This window comes from Salmo salar, chromosome ssa01 (genome assembly GCF_905237065.1).
Source record: "Salmo salar chromosome ssa01, Ssal_v3.1, whole genome shotgun sequence".
NCBI lineage: Eukaryota > Metazoa > Chordata > Actinopteri > Salmoniformes > Salmonidae > Salmo > Salmo salar.
Genome location: NC_059442.1, coordinates 55,254,349 through 55,280,532, shown reverse-complemented (window position 1 = coordinate 55,280,532; position 26,184 = coordinate 55,254,349). Strand labels below are relative to the sequence as shown.

Here is a 26,184-nt window from a genome sequence, read left to right as displayed (position 1 = left end):
ATCGATTGACAACAGAGGGTCTTCTTCCCTGTCTAATATGGTAGACAGAGGTGGAGAGAGGTGTGAGGGCTGAGGAAATGAAATTATTTTGAGGAAACACCGGTTGCAAGCTTTGGCTCTACTGTAAAACCCCATAGAGTATACACGCATCACATGGATCTTACATCCATCTTATCCTCCCTGCATGTTCTCAAAGTGGTCGTCTCTATTTCTCTCCTCCCTCAACCCTCCCTCCCTCTCTATCGATCCCTCCCTCTCTCCTCCCTGGCCACAGAGACACGGCTCTCCTGTCATCCTCACCTCCGAGAGAGAGAGAGGGACATCTGTGAAAACTCCACACGTGGCCACCATGACCGGAAATAAAATAAACCCTGCTCTCACAAAGACACCCGTAAGCCTCTGCGAGCCCATATCTCAATCTCTTTTTCTGCCTCCCTACCTCTCTTTTTTTTTTATGCTCCCTCTCTCCTACTCATTTTATTCTCTTTCCTTCTCACCCTGTCTCCATCGCTCTCACCCCATTCCTCTCCCTCTATCCCACAGACCTCCCTGAAAAATAGCCAGTATTTAAGACCAGAAACCACTCTCAAATCATAACTGTCAGATCATGGAAGGAAAATACAAAACAAAGCTATTAATTCCCCCCCCTGACACTAACGCCCCCCGATTTGGGCCAAGCTGTCCCATTATGAGTAAGACTGTATCAATATCTCATCAGTACGTGTTGATATTACTGTGTGAGTGTTCACTTGTTGTCAGAGTGTGTTGACAGTACTAAATCTGTATTTACCCTGGACTGTCACAGTGTGATAATGGGGTTGATGGGATGTGCACTGTGTGTTGACAGGGTGTGTTGAGAGCTGTGTCTGCGAGTGCGTGTTGAGACTGTGCATACTGTGTCAGAATGTGTGTGCGTGTGCAAATGTGTGTGCGTTGAGACAGCGCATTCTTTTTCAGTGTGTGTTGCCAGTATTAGAGAATGGAATGGGTTCCAGACCTGTATTAGGGTTCCGTGGATGTGGTTCTCCTGGGTTCTAGCTCCAGGTTCCAGAGGCAGGTCCTCCGAAAGGGTCTGGAGGGTGGAGGTGGACCTGGGTTACCATGACAAACGGGGTCTCAAGGGTCTGGTAGACCGCAGAACAACATCACCTGGAACACACAAACAACAGACAACGCAGGTTAGAGAAGAGGGATTCGATCAAATACAATTGTATTGGTTGCAAACACATTTAGAAGATGTTATATTATATAACATATATACACAGTTGAAGTCGGAAGTATACATACACTTAGGTTGATTCATGAAAACTCGTTTTTCAACCACTCCAGAAATGTCTTGTTAACAAACCATAGTTTTGGCAAGTCGGTTAGGACATCTATTTTGTGCAAGGACAAGTCATTTTTCTAACAATTGTTTGCAGACAGATTATTTCACTTATAATTCTCTGTATCACAATTCCAGTGGGTCAGAAGTTTACATACACTAAGTTGACAGTGCCTATAAACAGCTTGGAAAATTCCAGAAAAGGATGTCATAGCTTTATAAGCTTCTGATAGGCTAATGGACATCATTTGAGTCAATTGGAGGTGTACCTGTGGATGCATTTCAAGGCCTACCTTCAAACTCATTGCTTGACATCATGGGAAAATCAAAAGAAATCTGCCAAGACCTCAGAAAAGAAATTGTAGACCTCCACCAGGCTGGTTCATCCTTGGGAGCAATTTCCAAACGCCTGAAAGTACCACGTTCATTTGTACAAACAACAGTACGCAAGTATATACACCATGGGGCCACGCAGCCATCATACCGCTCAGGAAGGAGACGCGTTCTGTCTCCTAGAGATGAACGTACTTTGGTGCGAAAAGTGCAAATCAATCCCAGAACAGCAGGAGACCTTGTGAAGATGCTGGAGGAAACAGGCACAAAAATATCCATATCCACAGTAAAAACGAGTCCTGTATCAACATATCCTGAAAGGCCGCTCAGCAAGGAAGAAGCCACTACTTTTCCTGCACTCTGTGGTCCAACTCATCCCAAAACATCTCAATTGGGTTGAGGTCGGGTGATTGTGGAGGCCAGATCATCTGATGCAGCACTCCATCACTATCCTTCTTGGTCAAATAGCCCTTACACAGCCTAGAGGTGTGTTGGGTCATTGTCCAATTGAAAAACAAATTAAAGTCCCGCTAAGCACAAACCAGATGGGATTGCGTATCGCTGCAGAATTCTGTGGTAGCCATGCTGGTTAAGTGTGCCTTGAATTCTAAATCACTGACAGTGTCACCAGCAAAGCACCCCAACACATCACACCTCCTCCTCCATGCTTCATGGTGGGAACCACACATGCAGATATCATCTATACAGTACGGTTTCCAGTTTGCACAATGTCCAGTGTAGTTCCTTGAGTGCTGTTGTGGTATCGGCCTGAGGGGGAATATACACGGCTGTGACAATGACAGAAGAGAATTATCTCGGGAGAATGCGGTCTGCATTTTATTAAGGTATTCTAGGTCAGGTGAACAAAAGGACTTGAGTTCCTGTACGATACCATAATTACACCATGAATAGTTAATCATGAAACATACACCTCTTCCTTTCTTTTTCCCGGAGAGTTCTTTATTCCTGTCTGCGCGATGTACTGAGAACCCAGCTGGCTGTATGGACGGGGACAGTGTATCTGGAGAGAGCCATGATTCTGTGAAACAGAGTATGTTACAGTCCTCGCCCTGAGCTCGTCTACTTTATTTTCCAGGGACTGAACATTAGCGAGTAATTTACTCTGAAGAGGTGGATGGTGTGCACGCCTCCTTAGTCAGACTAAAGTCAGACTCCGACTATCTCTTCTCCGCCGGTGGCATCTTGGAACAGCCTCTGGGATAAGTGGAATTGCCTTGGGGGGTACGAACAAAGGATCCAATTTAGGAAAGTCGTATTTATGGTCAAAATGCTGGTGAGTTACAGCTGCTCTAATATCTAAAGGTTCTTTCCAGCTGTCAGAATGCAAAAAGTGTTCTGAGCTAATAATGTGAGAAATAACACTTTTTTTTTTTAATACTGCAAAGTTGCTTAGGAGCCAGGCGACCATGTTTGTCGGCGTCATCTTGTCCTATGAAAGCCCTACTAAGCACGCACAAACTTCAGGACTGTTGAGTTTAAAAACATTTACCATTATAAATCCTATTTTCCCTAACCCCTAAAACTAAATCTAACCCTTAAGCTTAAATTGCATTTGAACAAATTCAGGACCTGAAAAAAAGTCCTGACTTTTCAAAAAAAGTTATTGTTTTCCTACCTTTCCAGGACATTCGGGTGAATTGTTAGAACATTGGGGTCCTGATAATGTAGGAACACACACACACACACACACACACACACACACACACACACACACACACACACACACACACACACACACACACACACACACACACACACACTTCCCTGTGTTTGGGTGAGTAGTATATTGTAGGAGAACAACTTGTTCCAAAACTCCAAACAAATGAGTGTACTGATATCTATCTGAGTCTGAATATACATCCCACCTATTCAAATAGTTATCAGGGAAGTAGGATGACCTTTCACCTACACGCACACAAACACAGTCCTCTACTGTATTATACTGTACATGGAGGTGTAAGGGAATGTGGTCACTGGTCAGTCACCCTTAACACCTGCTAAAATTAGCCTTGTTTAGAAGTGACTGTCTGTTTGTCCCACTGTGTCACAAAAAAAACTGACATGGAGGCAGAGTGGGTTGGACATGGGTGACGTTCGAGGGAGGTGGGAATAAGGGCCTTTTGGCTGACTGAGGACCAATTGACAGACTAACTAACTGACTAACAAAAGTTAATTTACATTAAGACAGAGAGACATTGTCACGCCCTGATCTGTTTCACCTGTCTTTGTGATCGTCTCCACCCACCTCCAGGTGTTACCGTTTTCCCCATTAGTCTCTGGGTACTTATTCCTGTGTTCCCCCTGCTTGTCTTCTGCCAGTTCATCTTGTTTGTTAAGTCAACCAGCGTGTTTTCTTCCCCCATTCTGCTGTTTTTTCCTTCTCTCTATTTTGCGAGTCCTCCCAGTTGTGACCCTTGCCTGTCTGGACTCTGAACCCGTCTGCCTTACCATTCTGCCTGCCCTGACCTCGAGCCTGCCTGCCACTCCGTACCTCCTGGACTCTGACCTGGTTTAGATATTTTGCCTGTCCACGACCATTCTCGTGCCTACCCCTTGGATTGTAATAAATATCAGAGACTCTAACCATCTGCCTCCCGTGGCTGCATCTGAGTCTCGCCTTGTGCCCTTATAGACATGGCCTCTGCGCATTGTCTGAATGGTGAGAAATCAGGCTCACTAGGGCTTTTCAGCATATCGTTCCCCAGACAACACTCTGGGGCACCACATGGAACTTGTTTACGCACACACTCACCCACCCACCCAGACTGACAGATAACCTCTTAATTCACCTCCGCAAGCCTGGGGAAGTGGGGGTAAGAGTTGGTGTAGGAGGAGGGAGAGGAAATTAAGAGGTGAGGGGCAGGAGAGGGATGTATGGGTGAAAAATAAGCAGGGGTGAAAAACTAGAAGAGGGAAGAAAGGCAATAGTAATGGGGTAGGACAGTTAGGGGTGAGGGAAGGGAATTTGAGGGTGAGGTTGGGGAGGAGGGGAGAGGGAGTTGCTGTGACGTTGTCCGTTTGCGTCCGGGGCCTTCCGTGTGTGTGTGTGTGTGTGTGTGTGTGTGTGTGTGTGTGTGTGTGTGTGTGTGTGTGTGTGTGTGTATGTATGTATGTATGTGTTTACGGGGCCTTAGAGGAGCTGAGTGCTTTACAAGCATCCCTCGCCATGCCGCTCTGCTCTGGAAACTCCAGCGGTCTGTTCCAGAACAACAGCAGAGGAGCGTCAATCCATCACCGCGGCTTAAGGAACGGAATGTCAAAATGAAGATGCTCTGCTACTTGGAGCTTTAGCTTGGCCTGGAGGGCTGGAAGATATGTTTACAACACCCACAACTGCTCCTCCGCCCTTTCTCTATGATACACGAGCACACACACACACACACACACACACACACACTCACTCAACGGGGGTTCCAGTGATACTGCTCTATTTACAGAGAAGGAAACACCCCTTAGGGATGTAAACATTAAAATGTCTTTGATTAAATATTGCCTGTTGAAATGGCCCACTCTCAATGGCCCTGTTTCACTATATAAATAAGAACCCATTTGTTTGGACATTTGTGAAATACAATTGAGAACTGTGTACTCGCCGATAAATATTTTCGCATCCAAAGCCACAATAACAAAAAAAGACATGGCATGATCCAACACCAATAGTCTAGAGGGCAACATGACCTTATATACTCTGTGTGTAAGAAGAGGGAGCGAGTGAGAGTGAGAGAGGGGGAGAGAGAGAGAGTGAATGAAAGAGATAATAAGGGCTGGACAAGGGGAGCCTGTTTAGACACAGAACACAACCTCTCAACAAATGGTCCTTCACCTGCTGTGTTATAACTCCCAGACAAACAGAACACAGAGGCCCTGTGTCAGAGAAAACAGTTATCATTCCTCTGCTCTGAACTGACACACACACACACCTAATGGCCAACCACCCTGCCCCATCAACCCCCCCAGACCCATTTGAGCCCCATATGTTAACTATCAGTGCTAATTTGTCTCATTAAAACACTTTGGAGAGGAAATGACAGTTTGTAGGGTGTAATTTTAGAAACGGGGCCGTCCGAAGCCGTCTCCAGGGGGTCAGGACACGGAGAGGGACCTGCGCTACCCGCCAGCCCAGAGGAGGTGAGGGCTAGAGGGGGCATCTGGGGCTCATTGGGGTCTGGTTTCCTCCCCAACGAATGTCTCTATACCGTGTTAACACTAAACTAGAGCAACTCTGAGCCGTAATGGAGTCCGTCAGGAAGGAATTGGCACAGTTAAATAATGACGGTTACAGTGAAATGAGATAGCCAGAAGAGGGACGGGAGCAGAGAGAGAAAGAAAGAGAGAGAGAGAGGTGGGAGGGAGGGAGTGAGGGAGGAAGACACGCACAGAGATGCTTGGTCCGGATAGTGGAAAAACGATAAACGGTATCAGGTTAGTCAGAAGCAGTGCCAGTCTGCCAAGGGCACAGAGAAAAAGAGAGCGAGAGAGCGAAAGAGCGATAACGAAAACAGCCTGTTCATCTTTCACAGACGGAGGGAGTCACGGGGGAAATACTGCGACCCCAACACACAGCTGATCTGTCTAGTTATCACGATCATCGTCGCGGTCAGCGTCATCGCCCTTACTGGCGAGAAGCATTGCAAAGGCTGAGCTGATAGAGGAATGCGAGAGGTAAATCAGAGGAAGGGAGCTGGGGATGAGAAGGACGGAGGGAGATCGAGATGAAAAGGTGGATTAGGACTGCTGAGCTGTTCTGTCACAGTGGGGATGAGTCCTGGAGGTGGAGACGTAGAGGGGGGAGAGCAGATAGTTATCATCCTCCCAGACACGTCCACACGCGCCTGATTGGGGGGGGGGTAGAAGCAGAGAGAGGAAAAGGGCCCTGCTATATTTAACATCCCCAACATATGGGCTTCATTTGGGTGGATGCGCGCCGCATACCTCCACTGACAAGAACCAGCCAGCACTCTGAACCTAGAGCAGTTAACCCCCCGCTGTAACGGACCAGACCAGCCATACACACACACCCCTCCATCATCCCTTTATCCTCCTTTTCCTCCATCAGGCAGCATAGACAGTTGGGTCAGAGAGGTGACCGAGCGCATCATTTATACATTATATTGAGAGGGGGGGGAAATGTGGGGCCTAAAAAAATACAAATGTCTGTTTAAATCATTTAAGAGCTACACCATAAAACATAACAAAATGAGATCATACTCAGCGTAAAGCAGCTTGGCCTGGGCTCTCTTTGGGGTTATTATTAGGTCATTACTCATTAGCTATCTTTTCCTCATTCTGTTACTGTAAAAGTGCTGAGGAGTGTACAGTACGTGTGTGGGAAGATCACAATTGAATACTCCTGTCGTATCTCCTTTGTCTCTTTCTCAAAACCCATTGGATGAGAAAGCCAGAGGTCCCTCTCCTCCCTCGGTCTCTTCCCTCTATCCCAGGCACCAAGCACACACACACCGCCTTCCTCCCATCCTCCTCCTCTTCCTCCCTGCCTACTAATAGTCTAAGGGAGTGGGGGATGTGAATGTTTAAATGACATTGGGACCGTAAACGTTTAGGAAAAAAATCCCTAACAGGTCCCGATAATAATCATAAAGGGAAAAATACAAAACGTAACAAATACCTAATGCAACAATGCTGTAACGTTCGTAGGAGGAGATATGCATCTTTCAAATTATTTGCCAAAATGATTTGCCAGCGCTCCACAGGTAATCGTCGTTAACAGTTCGAAATGTTCCAAGAGTGAGACAGCAGCGATGTCCTGTATGGCAATGTTTTGAAAAGGTGAAATGAGAAGATGGTGAAATAAATGCTAACTCGGCAAGGTGGAATTGAGCTACAGTGGTAGTACAGGAGCAATGCTTAACCATCTGAAACCTGTTGCTAGCAGCAGTGCGATAAGGGACAGAGTGAGAAAATCCCAGCGCTGATTACAGAAATGATTGCAGTTTATACGCAGCCATAGTCAAATGGTAGAGGATGTCGGCGTCACTGCCCTGATGGCATATCTAGAACCAGACTGCAAGATGCCATGTCGGAAGAACCGTGTACTGACAACAGAGAACACGGAGGATAGGGACATAGCGGCGAACCTACAACGGGATTAACTACCATCGTTGCTGAGTGGATGGGGGACAGCAGTAAGGTGAGCGACATCTGTTCGTTTGCCAGGACCGCGGTAGACTGAACCGCGTTGCCCCCTAGCGGTCATACCAACGGTATACACATCATTGGGTCATACGCAGAATTCACGTCATTTTATAATATTGTCTTATCGTTCAAACCATAAAAAAAATGCCAGTTTAAATGTTAAGAACAATTGTATATGTTTGTCACATCCGTATAAGGGAGTACCTCTTCAAAGAGTATCTTAACTCTTTAGCGTCTCGTCCCGTCAGCGGGATCAAAATCCAGGGAAAACTCCTAGCGACATTAGCATAACGAAATTTAATTTTTTTTTTGTTTTCAAATATAGGACTGTCTCATATCGTTTTATAGATACACCTCTCCTGAATCGACCCACGTCGTCCGATTTCAAAAAGGTTTTACAGGAAAAGCAAATCATTAGATTATGTTAGAGGAGTCCATCGTAAAAGCAGCAACATAGCCATTTTCCGACCAACCACATGCATCACAAATAACCAAAAAACAGCTAAATGCAGCACTAACCTTTTACAAACTTCATCAATGACACACCTAGGACATCATGTTACACAATGCATGCATTCTTTTGTTCAATAAAGTTCATATTTATATATGAAAACAGCATTTTACATCGGAGTCTGACGTTGACTAACTATTTTCCCGTCAAAAGCATCCGATGAAACAGTGCTACAATTTACTGAATTACTATTCGAAAACATGTTTAAAATGTAATATTGTCATTCTAAGATTTATAGATGAATATCTCTTGAAAGCACCTGTCATACCAGATTTAAAAATAACTTTACTGGGTAATCACACTTAGCGATAAAAGGGGATGCGATACTCAGAAAATGAGCTAGTAAATACAGCTAGGCGCCATCTTGGAACAATCGCATATCACATCTAATGTTGTATAATATTGTCAATAATCCCTTACCTTTAGTTGTCTTCATCAGAAAGCACTTCCAGGATTTCCCAGGTCCACAACAGATGTATTTTCGGTCGAAAAAGTCCATCCTTTATGTTCCATTAGCTTGCTGTTGTTAGCGCGTCTGAATGGTGTATCCAAAAACTCTGCCGGGCGCGCCACAGCCGTTTTGAAATAAAATATTTTTTTCCCATTTAGGTTCGTTCAAACATGTCAAACGTTGTATAACATAAATCTTCAGGGCCTGTTTCAACAAGAGAGCCAATAAGATTCGAGGGCGATGATTGCATTGTGTTTCAAAACGTTTCCAAAGGTGGGGGTAGACAGGGCCGCCGGCGCGTCATAATGGTGATGGCCCTCCCCCTGTGACCAATTTCCAACGCGTCTCATTCACTGAGTTTCGACAGTAGAAGGCTCAAAACACTTTGTAAAGACTGGCGACATCTTGTGGAAGCAATAGGAAGTGCTCAAATAACGATAGCTCACGGTGTGAATAATAGGCAACGACGTGAAGTTGAGTCCACAATTCAGAATTCCACTTCCTGTTTCAATCGGTCTCGGGGTTTTGACTGCCATATGAGTTCTGTTATACTCACAGACACCATTCAAACAGTTTTACAAACTTTAGCGTGTTTTCTATCCACAGGTATTAATTATATGCATATCCTAGCTTCTGAGTTTGATTAGTAGGCCGTTGAAAATGGGCACGAATTTTTTCCAAAATGCGCTGTGGCGCCCCCTATCCTAGGGTAACGTCAAGAGGTTAAATAAGACAGTCTTAGCGCCCCCCCCCCAACAAAAAAAGCTTGCACTTGTCTTTTCCTACTAGCACTGACTACGCTCACAACTTTCTTACTGAAGAAAAATGTACGTAATACGACTGTGATATGTGCTTGTCTCGGCTAGCCACCTTAAGATAAATGCCCTAACTGACTGCTGCTGGGCAGGTAGCCCAGGTAGCCCTAAAGGTTGCTGGATCGAATCCCCGAGCTGACAAGGTCAAAATCTGTCGTTCTGCCGCTAAGCAAGGCAGTTAAACCCACTGTTCACCGGGCACCATGGATGTTGATTATGGCAGCCCCCTGCACCTCTCTGATTCAGAGGGGTTGGGTTAAATGCGGAAGACACATTTCAGTTGAAGGCATTCAGTTTTACAACCGACTAGGTGTACCCCTTACCTTTCCCTTCTGGATAAGAGTGCCTGCTAAATGACTGATGAGTTTCCAAATATCCACCACACTTATCAAGGTGTTGTACAACCTATAGGAAAGAGGGAGCGAATTCTCCAGCCAAGAAATAGGCCTACAGTATTCCACATGCGCACACGCATATCTACAGACAAACAACTTCATTGAATGAATGATTTATTATAATGCCTACTTATCGAAATGTGTGTTGTGCTTCATGTTTCGTATTGTATTATGTTGTGTGTCGTGTGTTTGCGAAAGAACCCGGGAAGATTCGTCTTGATGTCCAGACTGGTATCTTAAATCAACTGAACTGAATAGCGACGGCCGTCTTCGTTTACGCTGTACATCGTTATGGAGCCGTTTACGCGACATTGTGTGGTGTTGACTGCGTTTGTTGTGTCTGTTCTGTTTGTTGCTCTCCGCCAGTCTATTTTCCCTATAGTGTTAGAACAGAACGTTCCATTAGGGTGCATCTGACATCTCTGTGATAGAGAGACCCCCTCCCCCGCTCTTACTGGCTGATGGTACGAGTCAGGGGGGGTGGAGAGAGAGGGAATGGGCGTGGCTGTCGGCTCCTGGGCTGTTTTCAGGTGCTACGGAGGAATAATATTTTTCCGTCTTTCCTTCCAGCTCCAAGAAGTGAGAAGAATGTGCGAACCTCTGTTTCCCACGCGTATGCCCGGACCCTCCCGACGCAGCAAGGCAGGAGGAGTAGAGATAAAGGAGTGGGAATCTGGGAACGTCGTGAGATGTGGAGACACACATAAACTTGCATGCATGCACTTGCACACACACACCTACGCACACACAAAACAGCCTCCACACTCGGCTAAATACTGTCCCTTATTGACCAGAAATTAGGTCTACTATATTCTTGGAACTGTTATGGTTGGGGAAAGCTAAACTCAGCATGAAAAGAAACGGCCCTTTTTCAGGACCCTGTCTTTTCAACAACGACTCAGCCGCGAGGTGGTAGGCCACACAAGCTCACAGAACAGGATCGCCGAGCGCTGAAGCGCGTAAAAATCGTCTGTCCTTGGTTGCAACACTCTACCGAGTTCCAAACTGCCTCTGGAAGCAACGTCAGCACCTTAACTGTTCGTCGGGAGCTTCATGAAATGGGTTTCCATGGCCGAGCAGCCGCACACAAGCCTACGTTCACCATGTGCAATGCCAACGTCGGCTGGAGTGGTGTAAAGCTCGCCGCCATTGGACTCTGGAGCAGTGGAAACGCGTTCTCTGGAGTGATGAATCACACTTCACCATGTGGCAGTCCGACAAACTTATCTGGGTTTGGCGGTTTCCAGCAGAACGCTTCCTGACCGAATGCATAGTGCCAACTGTAAAGTTTGGTGGAGAAGGATTAATGTTCTGGGGCTGTTTTTCATGGTTCGGGCTAGGTTCCTTAGTTCCAGTGAATGGAAATCTTAATGCTACAGCATACAATGACATTCTAGACGATTCTGTGCTTCCAACTTTGTGGCAACAGTTTGGGGAAGACCATTTCCTGTTTCACAAAGCGAGGTCCATACAAAAATGATTTGTTGAGATCGGTGTGGAAAAACTTGACTAACCTGCACAGAGTCCTGACCTCAACCCCATCGAACACCTTTTAAATGAATTGGAACGCTGACTGCGAGCCAGGCCTAATCGCCCAACATCAGTGCCCGACCTCACTAATGCTCATGTGGCTGAATGAAAGCAAATCCCTGCAGCAATGTTCCAACATCTAGTGGAAAGCCTTCCCAGAATAGTGGAGGCTGTTATAGCAGCAAAAGGGGGGTCAAAATAACAGAAATGCCTTATTTACATAAGTGTTCAGACCATTTGCTATGAGACTCAAAATTGAGGTCAGGTGCATCCTGTTTCCATTGATCATCCTTGAGATGTTTCTACAACTTGATTGGAGTCAACCTGTCATAAATTCAATTGATTGGACATGATTTGGAAAGGCACGCAACTGTCTGTATAAGGTCCCACAGTTGACAGTGCATGTCAGAGCAAAAACCAAGCCATGAGGTCGAAGGAATTGTCCGTCGAGCTCCGAGACAGGATTGTGTCGAGGCACAGATCTGGGGAAGGGTACTAAAACATTTCTGCAACATTGAAGGTCCCCAAGAACACAGTGGCCTCCATCATTCTTAAATGGAAGAAGTTTGGCCGGGCGGCCTGCTCTTCCTAGAGCCGGCCAAATTGAGGAATAGGGCGAGAAGGGTCTTGGTCAGGGTGGAGAGCAAGAACCTGATGGTCACTCTGACAGAGCTTCAGAGTTTCTCTGTGGAGATGGGAGAACCTTCCAGAAGGACAACCATCTCTGCAGCACTCTACCAATCAGGCCTTTATGGTAGTGGCCAGAAGGCAGCCACTCCTCAGTAATCTGTAATCACTGCCAAAGTTGCTTCAACAAAGTATTGAGTAAAGGGTCTGAATACTTATGTAAATGTCATATTTCAGTTTTGTATTTTTAAGACATTTGCTAAAAATAATCCAAACCTGTTTTTGCTTTGTCATTATGGGGTATTGTGTGTAAATTGATAAAAAAGAAAATAAATGTTTAATACATTTCAGAATAAGGCTGTAATGTAACAAAATGTGGAAAAGTGAAGGGGTCTGAATACTTTCCGAATGCACTGTATGTAAATGACCTATTTCTGTATTTAATCTTCCATAAATTTGCTAACATTTGTAACAAAAAAATGCTTTCATTATGGGGAATTGTGCAGAGATGGGAGAGAAAAAAATATATGTTTAATACATTTTGAATTCAAGCTGTAACAACAAAAGTGGAATAAGTCAAGAAGTATGAATACTTTCTGAAGGCACTGTGTGACGAAACACGTTCAGTGCATGTCAAAAAAATATATATACAAATAATTACTTTAGCAGTATTGATTTTATTATGTTTGAGCAAAATAACACAGTATTAGCCATGGCAAAATGCATAGAACTGCAGGAAATTTTAACCTGTAAAACTTTCTCTACAATGACAAAAAATGGGGGGCCTCTAAATGTCCTCAAAAATTCAGCCGCGCCAATGGGCCCGCCGTGCCCATTGCCACACCCTACACTTTAAATATTTTGTTGTTGTCATTTTTACCCCCCTTTTCTCCCCAATTTGGTAATTATGATCTTGTCTCATCGCTCCAACTCCCCAACGGGAGAGAAGGTCGAGTCATGCGTCCTCTGAAAAATGACCCGCCAAACCACGCTTCTTAACACCTGCTCGCTTAAACAGGAAGCCAGCTGCACCAACGTGTGTCGGAGGAAACGCCGTTCAAATGACGACCGAAGTCAGCCTGTAGGCCACAAGGAGTTGCTAGAGCGCCAAGAGCCAAGTAAAGCCCCCCCCGGCCAAACCCTTCCATAACCTGGGCGACGCTGAGCCAATCGTGTGCAACCCTATGGGACTCCTGGTCACTGCCGGTAATGAACCAACCCCAGGCTGTATTCACACCGCAACACCGCGATGCAATGCCTTAGACCGTTGCGCCACTCGGGAGACCTCACCTAAGCCCTTTTTGATCCAGGAAAAAAATTCTGCATAACTTATTGTGTGTACAGTATCAATGGAACACGTGATCCAAACAGTATGATTCTAGCTAAATCACCATTGGATGAGAGAGAGCCCCAAAGTTATGTCATCAGTTGTTGTGTGTGTGTGTGTGTGTGTGTGTGTGTCTCCTTATCTGATGAAAGGCATGAAGGGGGCCAGGCCCAGGGTGGAAGAAGACCTGTCCATGGGGAAGGGGAAGAGAAGCTCCAACACCAGCAGCAACAGGAACAGGCTGGGGTACAGAATCACCTGACCACTGTCACTAGAACAGACACAGAGAGAGTTATTTATCATCTGTACTTGTTGTGGTACACCGATTTAACAACATTTAGTCTCACGAGACAGCCGAAAACACGAAAATGTTAAGTCTTTCGGGCTGTGATCATTACGAAGACGATTCCGGTGCGCTGGTTTTTGAATTACTGGTTATTTGGACAAGTCGCGATTTTCACGGAGGTGCCCCCACGGCTATCTTTTTAATTTTAGAAGGGCTTTGTTGATGTTTTTTCTAGCCACTCGCACTAGTCGAAGTGTAACGTCTTCCTGTCACAGAACCAAATCCAGTATCCAGCGTATCTGGCTAGATGTGAGATTTGCATCGAATTGAAAATTGTGCAGACCGACAAGAGAGAAAAGTGTGGTGCAGGCGAACAAGAGTATGGATAGGGGGTTCATAAAAAAATAGAAAGAGAACAAGTGTAGACTAAAAGACCAAGGAAATGGTCCCCTAGAAAAAGGGGGGCAGAAAGAAAGAGGGTGTCGGTATAAGCACAGAACGCAGCATGGCAATGATTTACTGATCATTGACCCATATGGAGTGACTCGCTGAGTGTGCAGGAAATCTGCTGTGTTTAGACAACCTTTATACACATATTTAGTAGTTTCACCCCCGTACTGGAAGACAGAGACAGAGCAGACTTGCCTGGGAAATATTACAGGCCAGATGTTCTCTGGATTTAGGAATATGGACAGGATACAGAAGAGGATAGGATACACACAGGGGAGATACAGTACACAGTAAAGTAATAGTTATTGAATAGAACTATACCCCCCCCCCACATCCCATCAGTCTAGTCCGTCTTACTCCGATCATCTCTGCTTCACCTAATCTTTTAAAGACCTATTTCTTCACTCAAACCCCATATCAATCCCTTTTACCACACTCTACCTCTCCCATTCTAATCCTACAACTCTGTCATTCTACATTTCTCACTCTCAAACTCTACAACCCCCATCTCTCTCCCGGACTCAGAATGGGGAGAGGAGAAGAGGTGCAAGATAGAAAGAGAGGAGTGCTTCGGGGGGGGGGGCCTGTCACCATCACTATGAGGTTGTCATAGAAAGCCCAAAAACCAGACCCCCCTCTGACAGCTGGGTCCTTAACAATACCCCCCCCCCCCTGGGATGGCCTGGACTGGCGATGGGTGAGATGGGAAATGTAACAGGCCGCTAATTAAGGTCCGCGTAATGCGTTTAGTGTCCGATTTCAGTCAGACACAGCGCAGGCAAGCCCTGCCACGAGTGATGTCATGTGCCACTGAAGGGCCGAGGAATTGTTAACATACGAATCCCTGCTGGAGAGGCTAGAGAGGGAGACAGAGAGAGCGATGGATATGAAAGGTAAGGGGGCTAATTAAAAGGTAAGGGGGCTAATTAAAAAAGGAAGGAGAGATGAGGAAAGAGAGAGCGCAAAGGGAGAGGACGACAACACATACTGTATGAGGTATGATGGTGAAAGGAGAGAAAGCTCAATCCACGAGCCTCACAATTACCCTGAAGTCAAAGTTGGCCTGACATGTACAGTAGGACTGACAAGAGGGCAGGTTAAAATAAGAGATGTGTGTGGGGATCCAAGATACCCTGTGAGGGTCTGGATGAAGTTGGGCCTGTGAAGCTCTGGTTTGTCACGAGCTTGTTTGGAGAACGAGGGGAGCGAGGTTTAGTTTCGTGGGAAACTATACATGACTCCTGCGAGAGGCAAAGGAGGGAATATGAGTGAGTGAGTGAGTGAGTGAGTGAGTGAGTGAGTGAGTGAGTGAGTGAGTGAGTGAGTGAGTGAGTGAGTGAGTGAGTGAGTGAGAGTCCAAAAGCTTTTAGGTGGAGGCACTGAGACGAGAGAAACTGGTAGATATAAGAAGACTAAGACTCTTCCATAGAGAGTGGAGGAGTCTGTCGGTCCCTCCTCCCTCTTCCGTATCCAGGAAACTGGCCATTAGTCTGGCCAATAGCCTTAATGAGCTTAACGAGCTTAACGAGCATAATGAAGCCATCTCAACGGGGCCTTAATTTAGGGCCCCAGAGAAACCAGAGGAGGCTGAAAAGAGGAAAGGGGGTGACTGAGGGAAGACTGCTGTGCTGTCCAATGGTGGGGTGGAACTAGGGCTGTTGCGGTGAGCGTATTACCGTCACACTGGCGGTCACGGCCTGGTGCTCAGCACTCCATTGTCCCTCTAATCACTCTGACATTAATGCAAATGTCATTGAAAATCTAATCAAAACACTTCATGAGAGCCCATGAGCTCATGTTGCACAACATTTCTATAGGCTATGCAATTTTGCGAAAAAAAAAAACAGTAACGGCCTCTACTAAAAAGAGGAGGATCCCATCAGCTCTCTATAGGCTAAGCATACAATATTTATTTCTCAACTTTCCTTATATTAAGCACATTGCTTATCTTTAAAACAGAAGTATAGCCTACCTGACTGGCATGAAAATGAACCACGGGAAAAGCGTCTGGCATTCGCTATTTAAGTGCATAGATGACGTATTTTTTCCTGCTGCCCGTTTCGAGACAGGTGCATGATAATGGCCTATTCTAAATCAAAACAAATTTCACACATATATTAGTTAGTATATGTAAAATCAAGATTAAATCAAGAATAGTCTGATGGGTGACAATATTAGCCTATCACTTGTGAATTAGATATTATCACATGTGAATGATGCCCAGAATAAGAAACATCCTTTTTTTGCGACTTTTTCGCATGATAATCGCACACCTCATGTAGTCTAGCCCATAGGCCTATATGTTTTAATAAGGTTTGTATCATAACTAAAGCGTCCAAATAACTTCTAATGCAGCACATTAATCCACTTTACAAGGGGTGTAGAGCCTAACTGGCATATATAAGCAGCGCGTGAGTTTCAAGTTTGGGGAAGATCATTTTCACCATAAAAATGCACCTTTATAATAAAAACATTATATGCATAATCGCATTTGTGGTCACTTTTGATAATGGTGTCTTCACGCTAATGGAACATCCGCGCTTATAGCCTACTGCCATGTGCACATTGTGGTGCTTATAATGTGAAGAAATAGCCTAATAGTTTATCAACACTTTAAGCGAAACGTTCAGATCTGTTACTTCAGCCACATTGCGTAAACACGTTTTTTAAAAATGGTAATAGTTGTATTAATTTGGAATCTATCACATCCCACAACTGGCCCGGACTATGTTTGGAATATTTAATTTTCTCGCACAGAATAGGTCGACTTTTGTACTATGGGGGATAGTAGATTGACAGGCCTACTCATCATGTTGGCTGATGAAAAGTAAATGTGGACAGTTCTTCCAATATTTTCAATATGCACCTCGGAATTGGACAAGGATGCGCCCAGTTGCGTACCCGATGCGTCCGTCTTCACTTGTAGCCTGTGCAAAAGACCCAATCATGTGATAGAGAGCCATGTGAGTAAGAGGTGCTTTGGAGCATGCAGCACTCAGGGAGAAGGGCACAATGGCCACTAGCCGAAAAAGGCATGGATTTTTTTGCATTACGGCCGCAAAGGGGATGCCGCCGTGAAATTCCAGGCATTATCAAGTGCTTGTCAAATTGTGAATGAGAGACTGATGAAGTGTGTACAGCCTGTGCAAAAAACTAAGCAGAGCTCACGCCTTTCAAGCAACTTTTTTTTTACAAATCAGAGTCATACCATGCAGCCTTACAATGTATTAAAAACCAAAACATATAGCCCAAAGTTTGTAGAACAACTAATGTTACATTAATACCTAAATTAAGCATATCCTTTCTATTTTATTCAGCTTTGTTCAATTGTATTCTTCGTACTATAAAATAAAACCACGAATTCTATGCAAATCTTGTCTGCTAGATCAGCCAGATCAGGACCTAACATAAGGGCAACTCAGAGCATGCTATTCTGTTCTTCTGAAATAGACTACATTTTCTTCATATCATGCTTCTTTAGACCCGTCTAAAATAAATAATGGATTTATTGTGAAGGTGTAGGCTACATTACATGGATTTATTAGACTTTTTAAAATATAGATGTTCCAAAGGTCTGCATCACTGGTTTGTAGACTGTGTGTGGAAGCAGAGAGCGAGTGCCAGAGTGATGAGGATTGGGAAAGTCAGTACAGGGGTCTTTCAACTTAGGGAGCCTGTGTGTACAGTTCAACTTTTTGAACTGTACACACAGGGGTCGGTCAGCAACAGGCAGGTTTTGGCCTGCAAGTTTTTAGTAAAAAATAAATAAAAAAAAATTACTGTAAAATCACCAGAAATTCTGCTTAAAAAAAAAAAAATTGATATGTGATCGTGTCTCAATGTAATCACGGTATGAAATGATAGTTATTTTCAAATAGAAAACTATTTTTGGGCTTAGTTGTGGTAAATGTACAAATTATTATCATTTTGGTCAGCCCCCCTGACCATCCGCTCTGACAAAAATCACGGCTGAATCTAGTTGCCTACCCCTGCTGTAAATCTACTCTGTTATTTAAACAGTAGCGTAATATCAGCAGAGCATCCTACCCAGCTCTGCAAACCATTTGATAATTACATAAGTTTCCTTGTGCAGAGAAATGTGAGTGAGACAGGGGGAAGGGAGAGAGAGTGGGAGAGAGAGGAACTTGGGAGAAATAAAGAAAACAACCTCTCTGGTGCAGTTCTGGCTTCTAAACCACTTCCTTCCATATCAAAGCGTTACAGGCCCATAAAGAGCTCATTAGAAGCAGGCCAGCAGGGTCGGCTTCTCATGAGGCTCATGCCAACGACCAACTCAGAGAGAAACACACTTTACTTCAGCTTGCACCGCTTGTTTATCCCCAAAACAGGTAAGGCAAGCAGTGTGCCTGGAAAGAAATGGTGTACTGTGGACACTAGTCTGACTCAGTCACTTTGTGTGTGTGTGTGTGTGTGTGTGTGTGTGTGTGTGTGTGTGTGTGTGTGTGTGTGTGTGTGTTGGGGGGGGGATGGAGCGGTAGCGTGTGCAGATAAACTTTGTTCAACCTTGGCAAACTCAAAACGCTGAAACCCCACCATTTACCCCAAGCCAATAAAGGCCTATTTTTTGAACTCCTAAAGTCTAATAACGTGCCCTGAAACGGAAGGAAGGGTTTGCTAGGCTAGCCTGCAATGCCAAACAACGTAAACCAATTACGTGAAGACCGGCACACACATATGCTTCAGCCATGACTGCGACACATTCTTTCCCGAAAGGGACACATCCACCCTTCCCTCCTTCCCACCCCACTTCCTCTCCCCCGCTACTAACTAAGCCGTCCCAGGCCTGGTCCGAGTTAGAGCCGGGGCGCCGTCATGGTAGAGGTGCGTCGGTTGTGTCTGGTGAGGCCGCATGTGGCGGCAAGCAGCGCCACAGCGCGACACGGAAAACAGTCCCCCGATTGGGACTGACTAGGCCAATGTGGTAGCAGTTACAGTTGCACAAAGCCCTGTATTCTTTCACTTAGGATTAGCGTAGCCTTCCCAGCCAGGCCAAACGGCTTTAACACAGCTAACACGGCCCAGCCCCCTGCAAACCTGTCCATCACAGGGCTCTGAGCTATGCCACACAAAATCACCTTTGACCTCTATACTCACACCAGTGCACACGCACACACACAGTACACACTGGGTTGAATAACGGGAACCGGGTTACCGAGATTTCCGCGGCCAAACCCACTCCTTCTTCCCGGGATAAATAACAGTGAGAAACCGGTAAATGATTATATTATTTCTACTAACAGCATGACGTGAAATGGAACTGTTAAATGATGTGCAATGTCTAAATCTGTCTTCTCTAGGGCCTTCTCTCTGCATTAAGATGAATCATGAATGCTCAGAGCGAGGACAGCGTGTATCTCGGTAGGGAACGCAGTTCACAATCTCTCTATTATCTCATGATGGTAACTTTTTATCTGGTGACAGGTAGGCATAGCCTATACTACAGTAATATAATAACTAAATGTGCGTCTAATTCAAACATCTCCATCTAGCTTTTGGGGGTCACATTTTTTTTTTTTTTTGCTGCAAAGGTTTAAAATAGCCGAATCACTCAAATATCGTTGCTTTAAATCCGTGCGCACGTGAGCACTCTCACAGTCTCTCTCCATCAATTCCATCCAAAATAGATAATCCTGTTCGAGATCGAAATGTCGATGTCCTAGTCTACCTCTTTCAGGTAAAAAAAAAAATTCAACGCTGTATTAGCCTTATATTTAGCTCACGCATAAGCTTCTAACTTACACCCTCGGTCTCTTGCACAATACCCACCAGGCCGCTCTCCTTAAAAAAAACACTCTTGGAGTCCCAGGAAAAGCTAGACAAGAATAGCATTTCTTATGCTAATAAGACTATTCGAAGAGGGATACATGCTCTTGCTTGCTGAATGTTAAATACAGCAGCCAATAGAACTCACGGGGAGTTCGAAAGAAGAGAGCACGTGAGATGGTGGTAGGCTATGGCAGATATTTGTTTAGACCCTTAACCATTCCATTTTCGTCAAGAGAAGTGAAAGCATCTTATTCCAGTCCTACATTATTCAAGCATGTCATTAGAATGCTGAAGATAAGGACAACAAAACTAATTTCATTTTACTGTTAAAAGCAAGGAAGGAATGAAGCAACAATAGAGAGAGAAAGAGGAGGTTGGCTCACACGCACGTTGCACAACAAGGGAAATATTATGAAAGGTATATTTAGACCTCTTGACTTTTTCCACATTTTGTTACCTTATTCTAAAATGGATAAAATATTTGTTTTCCCTCATCAATCTACACACAATACCCCATAATGACAAAGCAAAAAGAGGTTTTTAAACATTTAAATCAAACGAAATATCACATTTACTTAAAGGTATTCAGACCCTTTACTTAGTACTTTGTTGAAGCACAAGTCTTCTTCTGTATGACGCTACAAGCTTGGCACACCTGTATTTGGGGAGTTTCTCCCATTCTTCTCTGCAGATCCTCTCAAGCTCTGTCAGGTTGGATGGGAAGCGTCGCTGCACAGCTATTTTCAGGTCTCTCCAGACATGTTTTATCCGGTTCAAGTCTGGGCTCTGGCTGCGACACTGAAGGACATTCAGAGACATGTCCTGAAGCCACTCGTATATTGTCTTGGCTGTGTGTTTAGGGTCGTTGTCCTGTTGGATAGGGTGAACCTTCGCCCCAGTCTGAGGTCCTGAGCGCTCTGGAGCAGGTTTTCATCAAGGATCTCTCTGTACCGAGCAGGCCGACCGGCCAAATTGAGCAATCAGGGGAGAAGGGCCTAGGTCAGGAAAGTGAACAAAAACCTTGATGGTCACTGACAGAGCTCCAGAGTGCCTCTGTTGAGATGGGAGAACCTTCCAGATGGACAACCATCTTTGCTGCACTCCACCAGTCAGGCCTTTATGGTAGTGGAAGCCACTACCATAGGCACATGACAGCCTGCTTGGAGTTTGCCATAAGGTACCTAAAGGACTCTCAGACCATGAAAAACAAGATTCTCTGGTCTGATGAAACCAAGATTGAACTCTTTGGCCAAGCGTCACATCTGGAGAAAACCTGGCACTATCCCTATGATGAAGCATGGTGGTGGCAGCATCATGCTATGGGGATGTTTTTCAGAGGCAGGGACTGGTAGACTTGTCAGGATTGAGAGAAAAAATTAAAACCTCCTCCAGAGCGCTCAGGACCTCAGACTGGGGCGAAGGTTCACCTTCCAACAGGACAACGACCCTAAGCACACAGCCAAGACAACGCACAAGTGGATTCGGGACAAGTCCCTGAATGTCTTTGAGTGGCCCAGCCAGAGCCCGGACTTGAACATCTCTGGAGAGACCTGAAAAATAGCTGTGCAGCGACGCTCCCTATCCAACCTGACAGAGCTTGAGAGGATCTGCAGAGAAGTATGGGAGAAACTCCCCAAATACAGGTGTGCCAAGCTTGTAGAGTCATACCCAAGAAGACTTGAGGCAATAATCGCTGTCAAAGGTGCTATAACAAAGTACTGAGTAAAGGGTCTGAATACTTATGTAAATGTGATATTTCAGTTTTTATTTTAAATACATTTGCAAAAATGTATTAAAACCTGTTTTTGCTTTGTCATTATGGGGTATTGTGTGTAGAGTGATGAGGGCAAAAATGTTATAATACATTTTGGAATAAGGCTGTAACGTAACAAAATATGGAAAAACTCAAGGGGTCTGAATATTTTCCGAATGCACCATATATAGACAGGTGTGTGCCTTTCCAAATCATGTCCAATCAATTGAATTTACCACAAGTGGACTCCAATCAAGTTGTAGAAACATCAAGGATGATCAATGGAAACAGGATGCACCTGAGCTCAATGTCTAGTCTCATAGCAAAGGGTCTGAATATTTATGGAAAAACAAGGTCTGTTTTTTAATACATTTGCAAACATTTAAAAAAAAAATCTGTTTTCACTTTGTCATATTGGGGTATTGTGTGTAGATCGTTGAGGATTTCATTGTTTTATACATTTTAAAATAAGGCTGTAACAAAATGTGGAAAAAGGGAAGGGGTCTGAATACTTTCCAAACGCACCGTATGAGTCAGACTAAATACACAAATGTAAAATAGTCCGTATTATATTCTAAAATTAAAATTGAATTCCCTAGCCTATAATTATAACTTTGTAGGCCGCATGTCCTGCACCAGCATCACATGTTCTCTCCCAGCTTCATGGTTTGAACTAGGTGCTTAATTCTACGTGCTTAACTACAGCTATAGCTGTTGGCCAGGGATTGTAGGGCAAAAGTTTTTCTCATGAACTTTGAGCTGTGTTATCCAAATAAAATCCAGACGCAGAACGGCAATAATAAATAACAAAGAAATAACCATATTATAAACAACAATCAGATTCAGTAACTTCAGATTCAAACCTCATTCAAAATAATTCTCACACACACACACACAGCTTTCACGCGCACGCAAAAAACACACAGGTCAGAGGTCAGCTGGCCCGACGGATCCGATACACTTCACCTCCACTGGAGCCATGGGAGCCGACCCAACACACACACAGCGGTCTGACCAAACACACCAGCATCCAGCCAGACATTGGAGTGGACCGCCTGTCACAACGCATTTACTGTAGCCAGAACACACAACCAAATAATCACAGTAATAACACGAGCCAGACGCAGAACACACGAGCAGGGGAAACACAAACACACGTCTCTCTCTGTCTCTCACACACTAATAATATGGGACAGACTAAAACACCAAGAAAAAGCGATTTAAAAAAAAAAAAAAAAAATTTAAGAAAACATTAACAAGATAGTTGGCCTGGCCCAGAGGGATCAGAAGGTTTCTTGCCACACAAGCAAATTAAACTAAAGGAAAACACTAAAACAGACTGTGCTGTCGGACGGGCCAAAAAGACCTCGGATTGGACATTATCAGGAGAAAGAAAAATCTCTTCAGAGCAACTCATCTGCCCCCATGGGTAAAAGTCAGTTCAGCTAAGACCTCAAAATAACATCATCGCACACACAGCATCTATAAGCAATAAGCATAGGATTCATCTTTGGATAACAATCAAATACTTTTTTCTCAGCCTCAGCAAGTCTCTCTACCCTCAACCTTTTTCTCATGCACTCCTCTCTCCATTCAACCTATACCCTTTGCCCTACTATCGTCGCTCCCATCATTCCCAACTCACTCCAGATGTGACCTCTGTCCATATCCACAATGCAGTGCTCTGACGGGGCGCTCGCTCGACGCTGTCCTGTGAAGGGCGAGATTAGCTACCCAGGACAGCACCGAGCGAGCGCCCCGTCAGAGCGCTGCATTGTGGGGATGGACAGAGAGGTCACATCTGCGGTGAGTGGGGAATGATGGGAGAGATGACAGTAGAGTAGGGCGAAGGGTATAAGGTGGTCCTGTCAAGGACTAGTCTAACCCCCTCACGGTAACACCGACACACAGGTCAGAGGTGAAGGCCTAGTGAGTGAGTGTGTGCGACTGTACGTGCATACTCCTATTTGTAGACGGGTATGCAGCTCATATTCACTAGACTTGATTAAAACAAAACTGTTAAAATCATTCTAGAGCCAAGTCCTGGATAGCACAGCGAGTGAGTGAGTGAGTGAGTGAGTGAGTGAGTGAGTGAGTGAGAAATGGGGTTATGGATGACTAGAAAACAAAGAAAGCAGATGGGGAGTTTGAGAGTGCAGTGCATCTATCCTTTCTAACGGCACAGTGTGAGAGGATACTCTTTCAGGGAGTCTCTCTTTCAGGGAGTCTCTCTTTCAGGGAGTCTCTCTTTCAGGGAGTCTCTCTTTCAGGGAGTTTTTCAAGGAATCGTAGCACTAGACTGTATGTTCCTGCCATACTCTTCAAGCAAAGAGAGAGAGCAGTAGGGCTGATAACATTTGGTTGGGGCTGAGGAAGCGCTTGGCTGGTGGGGCCTCAATGCCCCCTGGTGGTACAGGACATTTTACATTTACATTTGAGTCATTTAGCAGACGCTCTTATCCAGAGCGACTTACAGTAGTGAATGCATACATTTCATACATTTTTTTTGTTTGTTTTTTTGTACTGGCCCCCCGTGGGAATCGAACCCACACCATGCTGGCGTTGCAAACACCATGCTCTACCAACTGAGCCACAGGGAAGACTGGACAGAACCAACCGGGCCGAGCGCAACATACTGGTAGAGTTCAAAGGTCAAATCATAACTCACAAACACCTTTAGCTTTTGTGTATAAACGTGCATCAATGCCAATGGGAGATTTGCACTAACATATGCTAGTGCAGGCCCTATAGAGAAGTACAGGGGCTGAGCAAGCAGGTGTGGGATGTTGGTGCTCTACTAAAGGAAACAGTGAGAGATGTTGTCTCGGAGACTGAGGACAGATCCAGACCTGTTCTTTTTGGAGTGTTTGTCCTTTCCTTTCTTCATTCCAAAGATCCTCATGATGAGGATGTTGAATAGTAGGGAGGAGGAGATCCTCACCTGAGATGGAGAGAGAGGAGGAGGAGAGATTACATTCAGAAGACTATCCTCCTGCAGGATAGATTCAGATGAAGGGAGAGAGAGAGAGGGATGACGAAGAGGAGGAACGTGTGATGGTGGGAGGAAGAGAGAGACTGCATAACTATCATAGGTCTATCGTCTTGCAGGACAGATTCAGATGAGTGGAGAGAAAGAGAGGGACGATGAAGAGGGGGAGTGTGTGATAGAAGGAAGGATGGAGGGATGAGGACTCACAGCCCAGACGGGGGAGGTGAAACCCAGGACTGCTGCGTGCATTCCCTCAGTAACGAACGATGTTCTCCCCCCAGATGAGTGTCTCTGTGAAGAGCACCTCAGGATGTTGAGAGCATGAACCTAGAGAGGGACAAACAGGGATATCACTGTACTGCATGTGCGATCATAGAAAGAGACATATAGAGCACACACACAGCCTATGGTTACCGTAAGGAGCCAGTGCTAGATCTAGAGGATCAAAGGGGTTAAAATGTCACCCAGAGAGTATTCCAATACGACAAGCTAAGATAGAGCTAAATTCAATTGCAACCACTTCCCCCCCATTGGAACGTGTGATCCGTCCAGTAAGTGTTGCCTCAGGTGACTGTGTTAAGTAGTAGTGTTGAGTACCCTAAGGGACAGTGGTCTGGTCGGTGGCTCTGTCAGGAGAAGGCATGGCCAGATCCGTCAGCTCTCACATGGTCATCTTCAGCAAGCTGCAGCTGGATGACTTCGGCTCAGATGACAACAGGGCCTGGACAGGAGACATGACAGGTACAGTGAGCGCAGACAGAACACAGCTGCTGCATCCGCCAGCATGTCAATAGTCTAGACTCTAAAAAGTGTCCTTTCCTTCATCTGCAGCACTAATCTAGAACTGGATAGGTGAATAGCAGCCCACTGGTTGACCTCTACCAAATGACACACATATACATATTGATTTACTTTATTTCACCTTTATTTAACCAGGTAGGCTAGTTGAGAACAAGTTCTCATTTACAACTGCGACCTGGTCAAGATAAAGCAAAGCAGTGCGGCACAAACACAGAGTTACACATGGAATAAACAAGACAATACAAAAAGTCTGTAGACAGTGTGTGCAAATGAGGTAGGATAAGGGAGGTAAGGCAATAAATAGGCCATAGTGGCGAAATAATAATCTGTGAGCTGCTCTGACAGCTGGTGCCTAAAGCTAGTGAGGGAGATATGAGTCTCCAGCTTCAGTTATTTTTGCAGTTCGTTCCAGTCATTGGCAGCAGAGAACTGGAAGGAGAGGCGGCCAAAGGAGGAATTGGATTTGGGGGTGACCAGTGAAATTTGCCCTGCTGGAGCGCGTGCTACGGGTGGGTGCTGCTATGGTGACCAGTGAGCTGAGATAAGGCGGGGCTTTACCTAGCAAAGACTTATAGATGACCTGGAGCCAGTGGGTTTGGCAACGAATATGAAGTGATGGCCAGACAACGAG

General features: G+C 45.0%; 1 long non-coding RNA gene across 2 annotated transcripts in view; it reads right to left on the bottom strand.

The window, feature by feature from the left end:
- Nucleotides 1-323: 323 nt before the first annotated feature.
- LOC123743401 (uncharacterized) overlaps nucleotides 324-26,184 on the bottom strand; it is a 40,910-nt gene continuing 15,049 nt past the window's right edge. Inside the window, exons 3-6 of one of the 2 annotated variants that reach the window (XR_006770171.1) lie at nucleotides 25,350-25,473; nucleotides 24,960-25,079; nucleotides 24,613-24,704; nucleotides 324-1,149 (exon numbers count right to left, since the gene is read on the bottom strand). This is a non-coding gene — a long non-coding RNA (uncharacterized lncRNA). Of the gene's footprint in view, nucleotides 1,150-13,307; nucleotides 13,759-24,612; nucleotides 24,705-24,959; nucleotides 25,080-25,349; nucleotides 25,474-26,184 lie in introns of those variants that run through there. The other variant, XR_006770170.1, reaches the window with a different exon arrangement.